The sequence below is a fragment of the Kogia breviceps genome, chromosome 5 (genome assembly GCF_026419965.1).
Source record: "Kogia breviceps isolate mKogBre1 chromosome 5, mKogBre1 haplotype 1, whole genome shotgun sequence".
Taxonomy (NCBI): Eukaryota; Metazoa; Chordata; class Mammalia; order Artiodactyla; family Physeteridae; genus Kogia; species Kogia breviceps.
The window spans coordinates 40,061,390-40,076,008 of NC_081314.1; positions in this window are offsets into that span (position 1 = coordinate 40,061,390).

Consider the following 14,619-nt stretch of genomic DNA (forward strand, 5'->3'; position numbering starts at 1 on the left):
TTTCTCCTTGATGCAAAATACTGTGCTGATGAATGGGCAGGCTGGTCCTGAGGAAGGGACCTAGGCTCTGGGAGCAGATAGATCTGTGTTCAAATCCCAGCTTCACCACTTATGAGTTTGGTGAATGATGAAAATTATTTGACCTTAGTGATTATAATTCTTTCTAATATGGAGATAAGCTTAACTACTGCCTTAGTTTGAGTTCCCATGAGAGCAGAGTCCAAGATAAGGACTTGGGTGCAAGTGTTTTCTTCGTAAGGTAATCCCAAGAAGCAGCAATAAGATTAAAACAAGGAAGGAGGAGGAGGTGGCATGAGGGCACGATGTTAAGTTCATACTCTGAGCCGTGAAGCCTGGTGGTTCACCTTCTGAGAAGAGTACAGATGCCTCAGAACTGCTCATCTGGAGGACGTGAGCCTGGAGCCTTTATCCAGGGGTCATCATCAGCTTTGCTGAGGCTTGCCCTGGAGTGTTAACTCTCCTGCACTTCCAGGTGGCACTGGCAATGCTGGGTGAGAGCAGGCTCTGTGACATCAGTGAAGACCCTGAGATGGAATGCAGAGTGTGCTGACGTGGGAGATGACCCAGAATGCCCATGGCAGCCATAACTTAGATAGGAGAGAGCTCAAAGAGGTGGCCTGGGACACCAGTCTGCTATATCTATTCTTCCAGGTTGGGTTAAGATTAGAGATGATACCTCCAAATAATCTGGTAGACTGTCAGACTCTAGTGGAGAAGTACAGCCTCCCATTCTTCAAGAAGACCAAAGTTAATTGGCCTGACATTTCAATTACTTATTCTTCTACTACCACTATTATATTGTGATTGAACAACTGAGAATTCATATGCAAAAAAATGAGCTTTGATCCATAACTTGTACCACATTAAAAAATTCAACATTCATCATATACCTAAATATAAAACCTAAAACTACAAAATTCTAGATAAGAATATAGAAGAAAATCTTTGTGATCTAGGATTAGACATAGGCTAAATATGAATTCATTAAAGAAAAAAACTTGAATTTCATCAAATTTTAGTACTTTTGCTTTTCATAAGTCATTATTTTAAAAATGAAAGGACAAACCATTGATGGGGAGAAGATATTTGCAAATAAGATACTTATAAAGAACTTGCATCCAGAATATACAAAGAACTCTCAAAACCCAATAATAAGAAAACAAGCAATAAAAAGATAAGCAAAAGATTTGAATGGACACTTTACCAAAGTAGATACATAATTGACAATGAAAATATGCTCAACATTTTTGGTCCTTAGGGGAATGTAGATTAAGACTACACAGAGATACCACTACATGCTCACTTATGATAAAAGCATTGACCACACCAAGAGTTGGCAATGACGTGGAGCACCTGGAATGCTCATACACTGCTGGTGAGAATGTGAGATGATACAACAACTTTGGAAAACAATTTGGCAGTTTCTAAGAAACATATCATGTGATTCAGCCATTTCTCTCTTACCCGAGAGAAATGAGATCATATGTTCATACAAAGCCTTGAATATGAATGTTTAGAGCATCTTTATTTGCAATTGCCAGAAGCTGAAATACCCATCAATAGATGAACGAATAACAAATTGTACTATATCAATACAATGAAAAACATTCAGACCTAAAAATAAGATAAAGTATTGATACATGAAACATGAATTAATCTCAAAATAATTATATTAAGTTTTAAAAAGCCATACAAGAGTACATGCTATATGAATCTATTTATATACATTTTTCTAAAATGCAAACTAATCCACAGTGTTAGAAAATGATAGATTAGTGGTTACCTGGGAAGAAGGAGGGGTGGAAAAGGATTTACAAAAGGATATAAGGAAATTTGGAGGCTGATGGATCTCTTCACTATGGTCGGTGATGGTTTCATGGGTGCATTCATATGTCAAAATTGATCAAATTGTACAGTCAAAATATATGCAGTTTATTGTGCATCAATTAAAGCCACTAAAATATTATGATAAAAAATATTATGATGAAATTTCCCTTGATTTAAGCATGCAGAAATTTCTAGTACAGCCTCTCTCCTCCAGGTTTGGCAGTTCTCCAGATGTATGTTGTAAAGGCCACCTATTTTATCTGCTCTCAAGGTCACATTTAACACACTCCCTCCAGATTTCTTATAAAAGGAATGTTAGTAAAGACTCTTTAGGCCTTGAATTTGTACGCATGTTTGTATTTTTGCATTTCCAATTATGCTGGGATTAATGCTTTCAAGGTCTCATCTTTATGGTCATTAATCCCAAGTCCAGATGGCACTGTATCCAGAGAGAGATTAAATTTCCTCCTCATCTGTCTTTAGAAGACTGCAAAAATACTCCTACTCATAGGTGCTCTGTGTTTCACTGGAAAGAAACATGCTCATCAGGAAGAAGCTCACCCTTAAAAAGGAATCCTACATTTAAAAAACTAAAACAAACACCCAATATGTGGCATATGTTTTACATAGTCCATGTCACAGCCACCACTGATCTGAGTGCTACCCCCTTGTTTTTCTGTCTCTGGGCTTTTTCTTTTTTTCTTTTTTTTTTTTTTTTCGGTACGCGGGCCTCTCACCGCTGTGGCCTCTCCCATTGTGGAGCACAGTCTCCAGACGCGCAGGCTCAGCGGCCATGTCTCACGGGCCCAGCTGCTCCGCGGCATGTGGGATCTTCCCGGACCAGGACACGAACCTGTGTTCCCTGCATCGGCAGGCGGACTCTCAACCACTGCGCCACCAGGGAAACCCCTCTGGGCTTTTTAGATGCTAGGAAGCCCCCTCAGCCAGTGACCAAGGCAAGAAATGACAGGATTTAATGCCCTGTGGGCCACCCTCAATTAATGGATCAAGAGAGTTGACAGAAACTACCTACATTCTGCAGTCCTTCAGATGGGAAATTCTAAGGCACAGAGTATGTGATGCTGAAATTGAGCAGGGCTCCTGGGCACAAAAGCCTTTCTGTGTCCCCCACTTCTTGATTACAGGAAATAGGCTCCATTCAGCCTCCATGACCTTCCCTGAGTTCCAGAGGGCAGGTTTCAAACAGTTGCTAATCAGGGAAGGGAGGAGATGCAGAGACAAGAGAGGAGATGCAGAGACAAGAGAGGAGAAGTCAAGGCACAATAGTGCAGTCTTGGGGCAGGGTCCTGGTTCCCCCTTCAGGGATACACATAACAATATCTTTGAGCTGTTGTGCAGATACTGAAACACCCACCAGGTGGGAGAAGTTAACTGTCTGCTGCTCACAAGCACGTAGACCTCAGATGGTTGGAACCAGAAGGTTGATGATGCCGACTCCCAGTGACCTCACCAGTAACCAATCAGAAGAATGTCCATGAGCTGACCACACCCTGCTCCTTGAACCATTGCTATAAAACTCCTCACTACCCACTCCAGGGCAGAACACACAGTTTTGAGGGCATTAGCTCACTGTGGCCCCCTTTGCCTGGCAAAGCAATAAAGCTATTCTTTTCTACCTCACCCAAAACCGTGTCTCTGAGATTTAATTCTCTGCCAGGGTACCGAGGCCAGATTTGGCTTCAATGCCTCAGAGGTACGCTGGCAAGACTGAAACCCAGTGTGCAGTGCTAAACAAGTAAGTGACACACTCTGACTGCCTTTGATAACTTCTCTGTTTCCTTCTTCCCAACTCCTCATTCTGAAGCAGGAGATAGATGGGCCCCCAGGGCAAATGTTTGGCGTTCATTCCCTGAGGACAGATAATCCAAGAGGAGAATAGCAGGACAATTGAGAGAGGAGGCTGGGCCCTGGCCAGATAGAAGATAAGAGACCACATATTTCTCATTCTTGAAGACCTCCCTGAATACACATGTGCAGAAATTCTCCTTGGAGGTCAAAAGGGGAATGATGCTAAGTGATGCTCTCTACCCATAGGCCTCTTTGGTGGAATCCATCTTGGCTAAGAGATGCACATGCACACACAGGAGGACCCTGAGATATACCAAATACAGCCTTTGAACCAGGCAAATCAAAATGATTGGCCAAAGGAAAACTGGAAGAAATTCCCCACATAAGTGATTTAAACTGCCATGAGGGCACAACTCTCTCTCTCTGAGTCTACCCGTACATATTTTTCTCCTTATAAAAACTTTACTTGTTTCACTACATTCCGTCTTTGTGGGAATTCTTGTTTTGCAAAGCCATAGGGCCAGGGCCTTGTCACTGACTACTGGTCTAGTGGCTAGGATACGGTGCTCTCACCACTGCAACCCAACCTCAATCACTGGTCGGGAACTGAAACCCTGCTTCAAGCCGCTGCAGCCCAAGGCCACCCAAGATCAATTCTTGTTTCCAGGAATCACCTCCCAAATGAAGTTAAATATGTCTTAGTCCTCATCTCAGCTTCCAGGTCTCATCATCACCACATCAGAAACTGCACTTTCAAACCATGCAGAAGATCAACATCAAGCTTATGGTTGGTCTGTAATATAAATTGAGCACAGAGATTTGGCAGTGGAGTGGTGTGTGCTTTCAAAACCCTAATGCCTGAGAGAAATCTTGAAATTTTTTTAAACTAATACATTGTGACTAAAATTTTGACCTTCTAGTCACATTTAAATTAAAAAATTACTTGAGCAAGGGGAATGAGAAATAAATATTTGTATTTAAAATCAGAATAAGAGAAACCCCAACCAGATTGGGCTTATTACCTTTTGACAATTAATGACACAGTTACACGTGAAAACATGATCTGCTTAGAAATCACATGGCAGTGCCCCAGACTGGCATAATGACATTAGAATTCTCACTACATACTACTATGTCTGATTCTGCTCATATATTGACTATTTATTTTGCCCCAAAATTCTTGCTGTCATCAGATACAACTGTGGATGAAATTATCAGGCAGGAAGATTAAACACCTATTAAAAAACATGCTCAGAAAGTTAAAGGGATTATGATTATGACAAAAAGAGGGAAATAAAGATATAAAAAAGAACCAAATGGAACTTCTAGAGCTGAATATTACAATATCTGAAATGAAAATTTCACTGTATAGGCTTAACTGCAGACTAAATGCTGACAATAAATGTCAATGAACTTGAAAACATAGCAGGAAATGATTCAAACTGAAGTTCAGAGAGAAAAAAATGGGTTAAAAAATGAACAGAACCCCAGGGGTCTTTGTGACAATAGCAACGGATTTAACATATATGTAACTGAAGTCCCAGAAAGAGAGGAGAAAGAGAGACACCAAAAATATTTGAAGAAATAATGACAAAAACTAGCAAGTTTTCAAATTTGTTGAAAAGTAAACCCCACAGATCCATGACATTAATAAATCCCAACCAGAATAAACACACAGTAAATGATACCAAAGCATATCATAACCAAATTGCTGAAATAAGAGATAAAGAGAAAAATCTCAAAAGCACACATATGAGAGAAAAAGCACATTTTATATACAAAAGGAAAAAGATAAAATAAATTTATTTTTTATCATAAACAATGCAAGAGCGACGATAATGAAGCAACCTCTTTAGTGTGCTTAAAGAAGTCAACCTAGAATTCTATATACAGGAAGGGTAAGCTGAGACAAAATGAGACAGTGGCATGGACATATATACACTATCAAATGTAAAATAGATAGCTAGTGGGAAGCAGCCGCATAGCACAGGGAGATCAGCTCGGTGTTTTGTGACCACCTAGAGGGGTGGGAGGGAGGGAGACGCAAGAGGGAGGGGATATGGGGATATATGTATATGTATGGCTGATTCACTTTGTTATAAAGCAATTATACTCCAATAAATATGTTTTAAAAAAAGACAAAAATAAATATTTTTTTAGACCAAAGGAAACTGAGTTAATTCATCATCAGTAAACCTTCACTAAAAGAAATGCTAAAGAAAAACTTTAGGCTGAAGGTAAAATAATATTAGATAGAAACTCAAATCATTAAAAAGAAATGATAAAAATAGCAAATATGTGGTTAAATACAAAGATGATGACCTAATTGTCACTATCATTATGACCTAATTGTTACTATCTTTAAGATATTTGGTTCCAAATTATGAATGATCCTGATCATTTTTGTAGAGGCTAGTAGCTTTTTTGTCTATTTCTAAGTCACAAAAAGCTTCAATAAATTGAATTTCTTCCTAAGAAAGAAAGAAAGAAAGAAATTTGGTTAAATCAAAAATAATAGCAACTAATAGCAACATACTGTGGGATTATAATACGTAGGTAAGTAAAACCTAAGAAAACTATTAAACAAAACACTGGAGAGGTGACAGGATTGGGTTCATTGCAATATGAGTCTCATAAGTGAAATAGCACACTATTATATGAAGGCAGCTACAATAGCAAAAGAAATACATTGTACATTATAAACTCTTAGCAACAATTAAATCATTTTTTAAAATATGACATGTAGCTAATAAGCTAACAGAGAGGGTGAAATGGACTACTAACAATAAATAATAACTCAAAAGAAGACAAAAAGACTGGGAAGAAACAGATGGGACAAATAGAAAAAAAATAGTAAAATCCTGGGTATAAAACCAACTTCTAACCCTTTATCTACATTTTTATATAGATATCAATGTAGGGCAACCAATAGTCCAGATAAAAGCAGAGATTATCAGATTAGGTTAAAAAGCAAAACTCAACTATATAGTTTCTATATAAAATGCATTTTAACTATATTCACAGAGGTAAAATTTGAGAATAGAAAGTATATACTGTACAAACACAAATTATAAGAATGACGTCATTAATGTCAGGGACAGTCAACTCCTCAATAAGCAATATTATCAAAGACTAAGAGGAACATTTTATAATAATATCTAGTTTAGTTGATAGTATTGTACCGTAGTTAATTTCTTGCTTTTGATAAATGCATCACAGATGTAACATGTCAACATTAGAGGAAGATAGGTAAAGGATAAAGAGTAAGACTTTATATAATCTTTGCAACTCTTCCATAAATCTAAAATTATTAGTTTTAAAATTTAAAGGCATCCTGATTGAAAAGAAAGATGAAAAACTCTTTATTCACAGATGGCATGATTAATTCTGAAGAAAATCTTAAAGACTCTACAAACAAGATACGAGACCCAATGTATGAATTTAGCTAATGTGCTGGATCAAGATCAATATATTAAAATTATTTAATATATACTAGTGATGAACAAGCTGGAGTTGAAATTTTAAAATACCATTTGCAATACCATCCAATGTAAAATAGGGATAAATGTGATACAAGATATGTAAGGCCTATACATGGAAAACTACAAACATTGCTGTAAGAAAACAAAGAAGATTTAAGCAAATGGAGGGACTTACCTTGTTTGAGGATTAGAAGATTAATATGTTTAAGATGTCATTTCTCCTTAAATTTATCTAGCGATTCAGTGCAATACCAAAAAAAATCCCAGTAGAAAGTTTTAATAGGAATTGACAAGCTGATTCAAGTATTCATATAAAATTGCAGAGGACCTAGATTAGCTAAAACAACTTGCAAAAAAAAAAAGGCCAAAGTTAGAAAAGTTGTACTACATGATTTCAAGACAGTATGATATTGGCATAAATTTAGACAAATAGGTCAGTAGGACAAAATGTAGAGTCCTGAAGTAGGCTTGCACATATACAATCTAGTGATTTTTGACAAAGGTGCAAAGGCAATTCAGTGGAGAAAGGATATGTTCTTCAATAGGCCTGAAAAATTTAACATCCAGAAATGCAAAACAAAATTGATATACAAAGAATGCAAAAAAATAAGTGTTGATTTCTATTTTAAACCATACACAAAAATAACTCTAGTAGATGATAGACTAAATGTAAAACCCCAAACTATAGAACTTATAAAAAGAAACACTGGAAAAATTCTCTGTGACTTTAAGTTAGGGAAAGGTTTCTTATAGGCACCAAAATCACAATCCATAAAATAAATGTATAAACTAGACTTCATTAAAAGTAAGGATTCTCTCTCTGAAAGACATTCTTAAGAGAGTGAAAAGATATGTTTTTGCAAATCACACATCTACTAAAGGACTTTTAAACAGAATATATAATGAACTCTCAAAACTAAATAATAGCAAAACAAGACACCCAAACAAAAAATGGGCAAAGGATTTAAACATAAACAGATAGCAAAAATAATCATCCAGAGGGGTTCACAATCATTAGTTATTAAAGAAATGCCAATTAAAACAACAAAGAGTGGGGACTTCCCTGGCGGTGCCCTGGTTAAGACTTCGCCTTCCAGTGCAGGGGGTGCAGGTTCGGTCCCTGGTCAGGCAGCTAAGATCCCACATGCCTCGCAGCCTAAAAACCAAAATATAAAACAGAAGCAATATTGTAACAAATTCAATAAAGACTTTAAAGAAGGTCCACATCCAAAAAATCTTTTTAAAAAAATCATACAACAAAGAGATACCACTATACCTATTATAATTTCTAAAATTAAAAAGACTTGACCATACTAAGTGTTGCTTAAAGTGTGGAGCAACTGCAACTTTCATACACGCCTGATGGGGCTGTAAAATGGTGCCACAAACTTGGCAAACAGTTTGGTAATTTCGAAAATGTTAAATATACACTCATAATATGACCTAGCTATTCTTCTCTCAGAGAAATAGAGAGCCAAGAGAATTGAGAGCCTATGCTTATGTAAAGACTTGTACGCAAACATTCACAGCAGCTTTATTTGTAATAGTAAAAACTGAAATCCACCCCATTGTCTACCAACAGCTGAAAGGAAAAACAAATTGTGTTACATCCATAGAATGGAGCTCTTCTCAACAAGAAAAAGAACAAGTTATTGCCCACATGCAAAAAAAAAAAAAACAAAAAAAAGATGAACCTCTAAATAATTATGCTAAATGAAAGAAGCCAGATCATGAGATCACATAGTATATGATTCTATTTATATAATATTTTAGAAAATACAGAGTAATGCATAATGATAGAAAGTAAATCTGGTTGCCTAAGCATAGGGGATGTGTTGGTGGGGAGGGACAGGAGAAGAATTGCAAAAGAAGCTTTGGGTTTGAAGCAAATATTTATTGTATCTGTTGGGGTGATGATTTCCCAAGTACATACATATGTCAGAACATCAAATTGTATAATTTAAATGTTTGCAGTTAGTATATGTCAAATATACCTTTAGAAACTATAAAAATGACACATAAAAATATTTGCATAGTGGCATACAAACTTTAAAATATCTGACTACCTGGTGGTTATTCATCTTCATTAAATTATTACACATACTCCATAAAACTATGCACATTACATAAATGGGTACATGCAGGATACTTGAGCTCAATTCTAGTATTACATTCCCTAAAGTGGGAAATAAAAGAAATATACAAATTGGAAAAAAAACAACTAGACAGATTAGGTTTTTTATGGCTTCACAATTAACTCTGTATTCGGAAAGAACAAATTCTTCTTGGAAAGTTAGCATCAAAGCTTCCAAATTCTCATACTGGACTGTGCTCTTGAGTTTTCAGAATATTGCACTTGGATCCTCATCCAAATAAAAGGCACTAATTGCCTATTTGTGTGAGGTAGACGCTGAACAGAGAGCATGCTGAATACTGCCCACAATTATCTCCATCCTCGAGGAATTTACTGTTTCTGAGAGCATGTACAAAGTCAAAATCAAGTAGCCTTGTCAAAAAATAAAATAAAATAAATACTCAACATTGGATACGTTGCAGTGACTTATCTTTTCCCTGGTGCCATTAGGTCAGTGTGAGGGCATCATTTTTGAAACAGATTCACCGGCTTTTGACAAAATAATGTGTTTATGTGCATTTGCCTTCATTTTAACATTTTTCATTTTTTGCTCAGGCTTTTAGCTAGATGTACAAATAGCTTTTCCAATCAATTTTGTATTTTCCATGAATGTTGAGAGCAGGAGCTGATAAACCTGAGGTAAATCCAAGGATTTTGAGGACATCTGTAGGCTATAGACAGAGCACCTAGTACCTAGAGGGCTGGGACAACACATCTCAGGTGCCTAGCGCATTTCCTGGTACATGATGAAGGAAGGAATGAATGAATGACTGAATGAAAGGAAGGAAGGAAGGAAGGAAGGAGGGAAGGAGGGAAGGAAAGGAGAGAAAGAAAGAAAGAAAGAAAGAAAGAAAGAAAGAAAGAAAGAAAGAAAGAAAGAAAGAAAGAAAGAAAGAAAGAAAGAAAGAAAGAAAGAAAGAAAGAAAGAGAAAGGAAGGAAGGAAGGAAGGAAGGAAGGAAGGAAGGAAGGAAGGAAGGAAGGAAGGAAGGAAGGAAGGAAGGAAGGAAGGAAGGAAGGAAGGAAGGAAAGAAGGAAGGAAGGAAGGAAGAAAGGAAGGAAGAGAGAGAGAGAGAAAGAAAGAAAGAAATGGAGGGAGGGAGGGAGGGAGGAGGGGAGGAAGAGATAAGGGAATGTATTCATTCTTCAGAAAAGTATATTTCCACTTGGGAGATACAGATATATATTAACATGTAGGAGGTTTACCATGTGTGTTAGTTATCTATTGCTGCATAAAATATACCCCTCAAATTTAGCAGCTTCAAACAACATTATCTCACACAGTTCCTGCAGGACAGGAATTCAGAAGTGGCATAGCTGAGCTGTCTGGCTTGGGGGTCTCTTATCAAATATTATAGTCAAGATGTCAGCCAGGGATGCTCAGAAAAGACTGGGACTGGAAGAGCCACTCCCCAAGTAGCTCCCTCAAGTAAATGTGAGTGATTCTGGCTCCTAGCAGAAGGCCGCCGTTCCTCACCACGTGGTTCCCCCACTCAGCAGCACGTGTTCCTCATGTGACATGGCATCTGGTTCCCCCCATTCAAGTTCTGTTGATTGGCTAAGAGGGGTCTATAAAAGACTCTCCCAAGAATGTCACTGGAAAGTATATTTTCAAGACCAGTCATAGGGCAGACTAAGTTCTGAAATAAAACCTTCTCCCGTTTCTGAGAATGATCACATCTATTTCAAAATGACAACTCCTCATTTGGTGATGCTTTACATCAAAAGCACACTACAGGTAGTGGCATACATGAATAAAAGCTCTCTGTGAAAGATGAAAATGCTTCCGTGTAACTTTGTTAGTGGTGGACTGGTGATGTAGTCTGACATTTCATATGGAAATTCAAACATATTATCTGATAGGAAAATGGAAAGGAACACAGGAGAAAGCGACAAATCTTCCAGGAATTAGAGGGGACTTAAGGAATTCAACTAAATATTTTGAGAAAATAGTGGTTTCTCTTTTCCTCATTTTAAATATGTCAATTTCCTGTGAATTTGTCCTTGTTGACAAATTTCCTGCTTGAACCCTTTCTACTTGTTGACTCGATTTTGAAAGTTTCCTACTTGAAAAGATTGCAAAGGCTGTTTCTAATTAGGTTTAAAATATTGATACTCCTTAACCCTGAGAAGGAAGGTCATTAGGTGTGGCAAATTGTGGCCATTCAGAACCCAACAGGACAGCCAATAGGCCTGTTTCCTTTAACTTTTGGAAGGAGAGTAGCTTAAGCATATAGTTGTGTTACAGTCTACTATGTGGGATAATAAAATTTAATGATATGGGCTACAGAACATACTCTTTCTCCACCAAGTCATGTTTTTCTGGCCCAGAATTACTTTCTTTGACATAGTACTTTGTTTATTCAGTCAAATCATAGACTCCTAAGACAGAAAGGAACTTACACATACATCTACCCCCTGCTGCTACATCTTAAAATGATGGTTTCCAACCCTGAATGCTCATCAAAATTCCCTGGGGAACTTTTTAAAAAATGCATATGCCTGAGCCTTTGGAGCTAAACTCATTATCTGTGGTGGTTTGGGCCCAGACATCAGTATCTTTGACAGCATCCCTTCACCTTCCATGACCCTGATAAACAGCCAAGTGTTGGGAACCACTGACTGGGACATCAAACTCACTGCTACCGTTGATCTCTTGCTTCTAAGTGGCCAAATTCAAACAACACTTGACTTATCTATAAGAGATTTAACTTGGAAAATGAGGCCAGATGCAGTATGTAATTTGTTTTCCTCTTTCCACATACAACATGAATTTTCTCTTTCTTCTATAGTCAGGAGAAGTGAGCTTGACTAAGCAAGGAGGAGGTTTCGTTTGAGTGGGGAGAGAGCATTGGAGATAGGGTCCTCCCCAGCAGCCACTCCTTGGAGACAACAGAGAGTTTCCCTCTCTTCTTCAAGGTTCCACAAGCCACAATCCGATCAAGCCAACGGGGGTATGAGCAGAGACTAGGGAGCTAGCCCACTGGATCCTTGCCAACCCAGTGCTGCTGGGACTTCATTTCCAATGACTGCCACACCCTTGACCTGGGCAACAATATATTTTTGCCTGGGGAGTAGGCTACAAGGGCCCCTCTCAGCCTATAAGCTCTGAGGCAATGCATCAGCTGTAATAGTTACAAGAGCCAACGCAAGAAGTTAGTGACTATAATTTGTATAAATTAAAACTTATTCTATGGCCTAGGATATTGGTATGATAGATGTGTTTATTGGTACCTACAATACGTACTCCTTTCTCTCAAAAATGAGAATTTAGCATTTAATGAGTCAGTGAATAACTGTGGAATTTCTACTGTGTACCAGGCCCTTTAGTGAACAGACACTCGGAAATAAACCCTGTCTTAAGAGAACATCTATTTTGTGTACCTGCGTAAACTAATGGAAAAATTGTGAGTTGAAAGAGCCGTCATCTCTGGGACTTTGGATTCTGGACAAATATAGAAAGTACACAGAGCAGAATAAAAAAGAATAGGATTGTACCAAAATGGGGCCATAGTAGGAAATGTTCTAAGAATGCAACAAAGGAAATTACACTTGGTAAAGGGAGTCACTGGGGGTTCATCCGGAGGGACGCCCTGATGGTACATGGAGCGGTGCTACAAGCAGAGCAAGGGGGTGCGCCAAGTAGACTGAGGGGAGCGCTGCTGAGATAACTGAGCAGATGTTATTACAGGACTTTGTGGCAACGGGGTCCCATTGTGGATGGGAACATTTTTTCATTTCATTTTTTTAAACATCTTTATTGGAGTATAATTGCTTTACAATGGTGTGTTCGTAGCTGCTGTATAACAAAGTGAATCAGCTATACATATACATATATCCCCATATCCTTTCCCTCTTGCGTCTCCCTCCCACCATCCCTATCCCACCCCTCTAGGTGGTCACAAAGCACCGAGCTGATCTCCCTGTGCTATGCGGCTGCTTCCCACTAGCTATCTATTGTATGTTTGGTAGTGTATATATATCCATGCCACTGTCTCACTTTGTCCCAGCTTACCCTTTCCCCTCCCCGTGTCCTCAAGTCCATTCTCTACGTCTGCATCTTTATTCCTGTCCTGCCCCTAGGTTCATCAGAACCATTTTTTTTTTTAGAGTCCATATATATGTGTTAGCATATGGTATTTGTTTTTCTCTTTCTGACTTACTTCACTCTGTATGACAGACTCTAGGTCCATCCACCTCTTACAAATAACTCAATTTCATTTCTTTTTATGGCTGAGTAATATTCCATTGTATAGATGTGCCACATCTTCTTTATTTAATTTTTAAAATTTTAATTGGAGTAGAGTTGATTTACGATGTTGTATTAGTTTCAGGTGTACAGCAAAGTGAATCAGTTATACATATACATGTATCCATTCTTTTTTAGATTCTTTTCCCATATAGGTTATTACAGAATATTGAGTAGAGTTCCCTGTGCTGTACAGTAGGTTCTTATTAGTTATCTATTTTATATATAGTAGTGTGTATATGTCCATCCCAATCTCCCAATTTATCCCCCCTTTCCCCCTTGGTAATGATAAGTTTGTTTTCTGCATCTGTGATTCTACTTCTGTTTTGTAAATAATTTCATCTGTACTTTTTTTTTTTTTTTAGATTCCACCTATAAGTGATATCATATGATATTTGTCTTTCTCTGTCTGACTTACTTCACTCAGTATGACAATCTCTCAGTTGGATGGAAAAAATTATAAGAATTAGTCTTTGAGGATGGAGAACAATGAAGAAGAGTGAGTCAGAGAAGATGCAAGATTTCCAGGGTAAAAGAGGGTGTAGGCATAGATGGCGATGCTGGAAAGACACTCCAAATTTTGCTTCTGAAGACATTGAGTTTGAAGTCATTCTAGGCCCTCTAAATAAAAATTCCCAGTTGGTAATTGAAGAAAAGAGATAGGAGTCTGAATAAAAGAGAGCTTGATTTTTGGATTAAGAAAACATCTAAGAAGAGCATAGTGATGCTATGCTCAAAGCATATCACCCCAAAGTGATGGGGGTGATGGATTCTCTAAGACTGAGAACCCAAGAAAAGAGGAGTGGTGAGCTGTAGGCTCTGGGGCAGCCTCCACAGAAGATGCCATCAGCAGTGGGCTGCGTCCTGCATAATTTTATTGAGATTGAAATATCAGACTTTCACCCAGAGCAACTCCTTTTCTTGCTATCAGTTCCAAATCTTCCACACGGAATGAAATTCCTTTTGCACACTTTCCTAATGTTGACCAATTAGCTCTAATGGAACATTTTGTCAGAGAGAAAAAAAAAAGTATACAGAAAAGGGAGAGACAGTTACCTTTGAAAACTGTGACCTTTCATTTTTCATAGTTTATTCATCC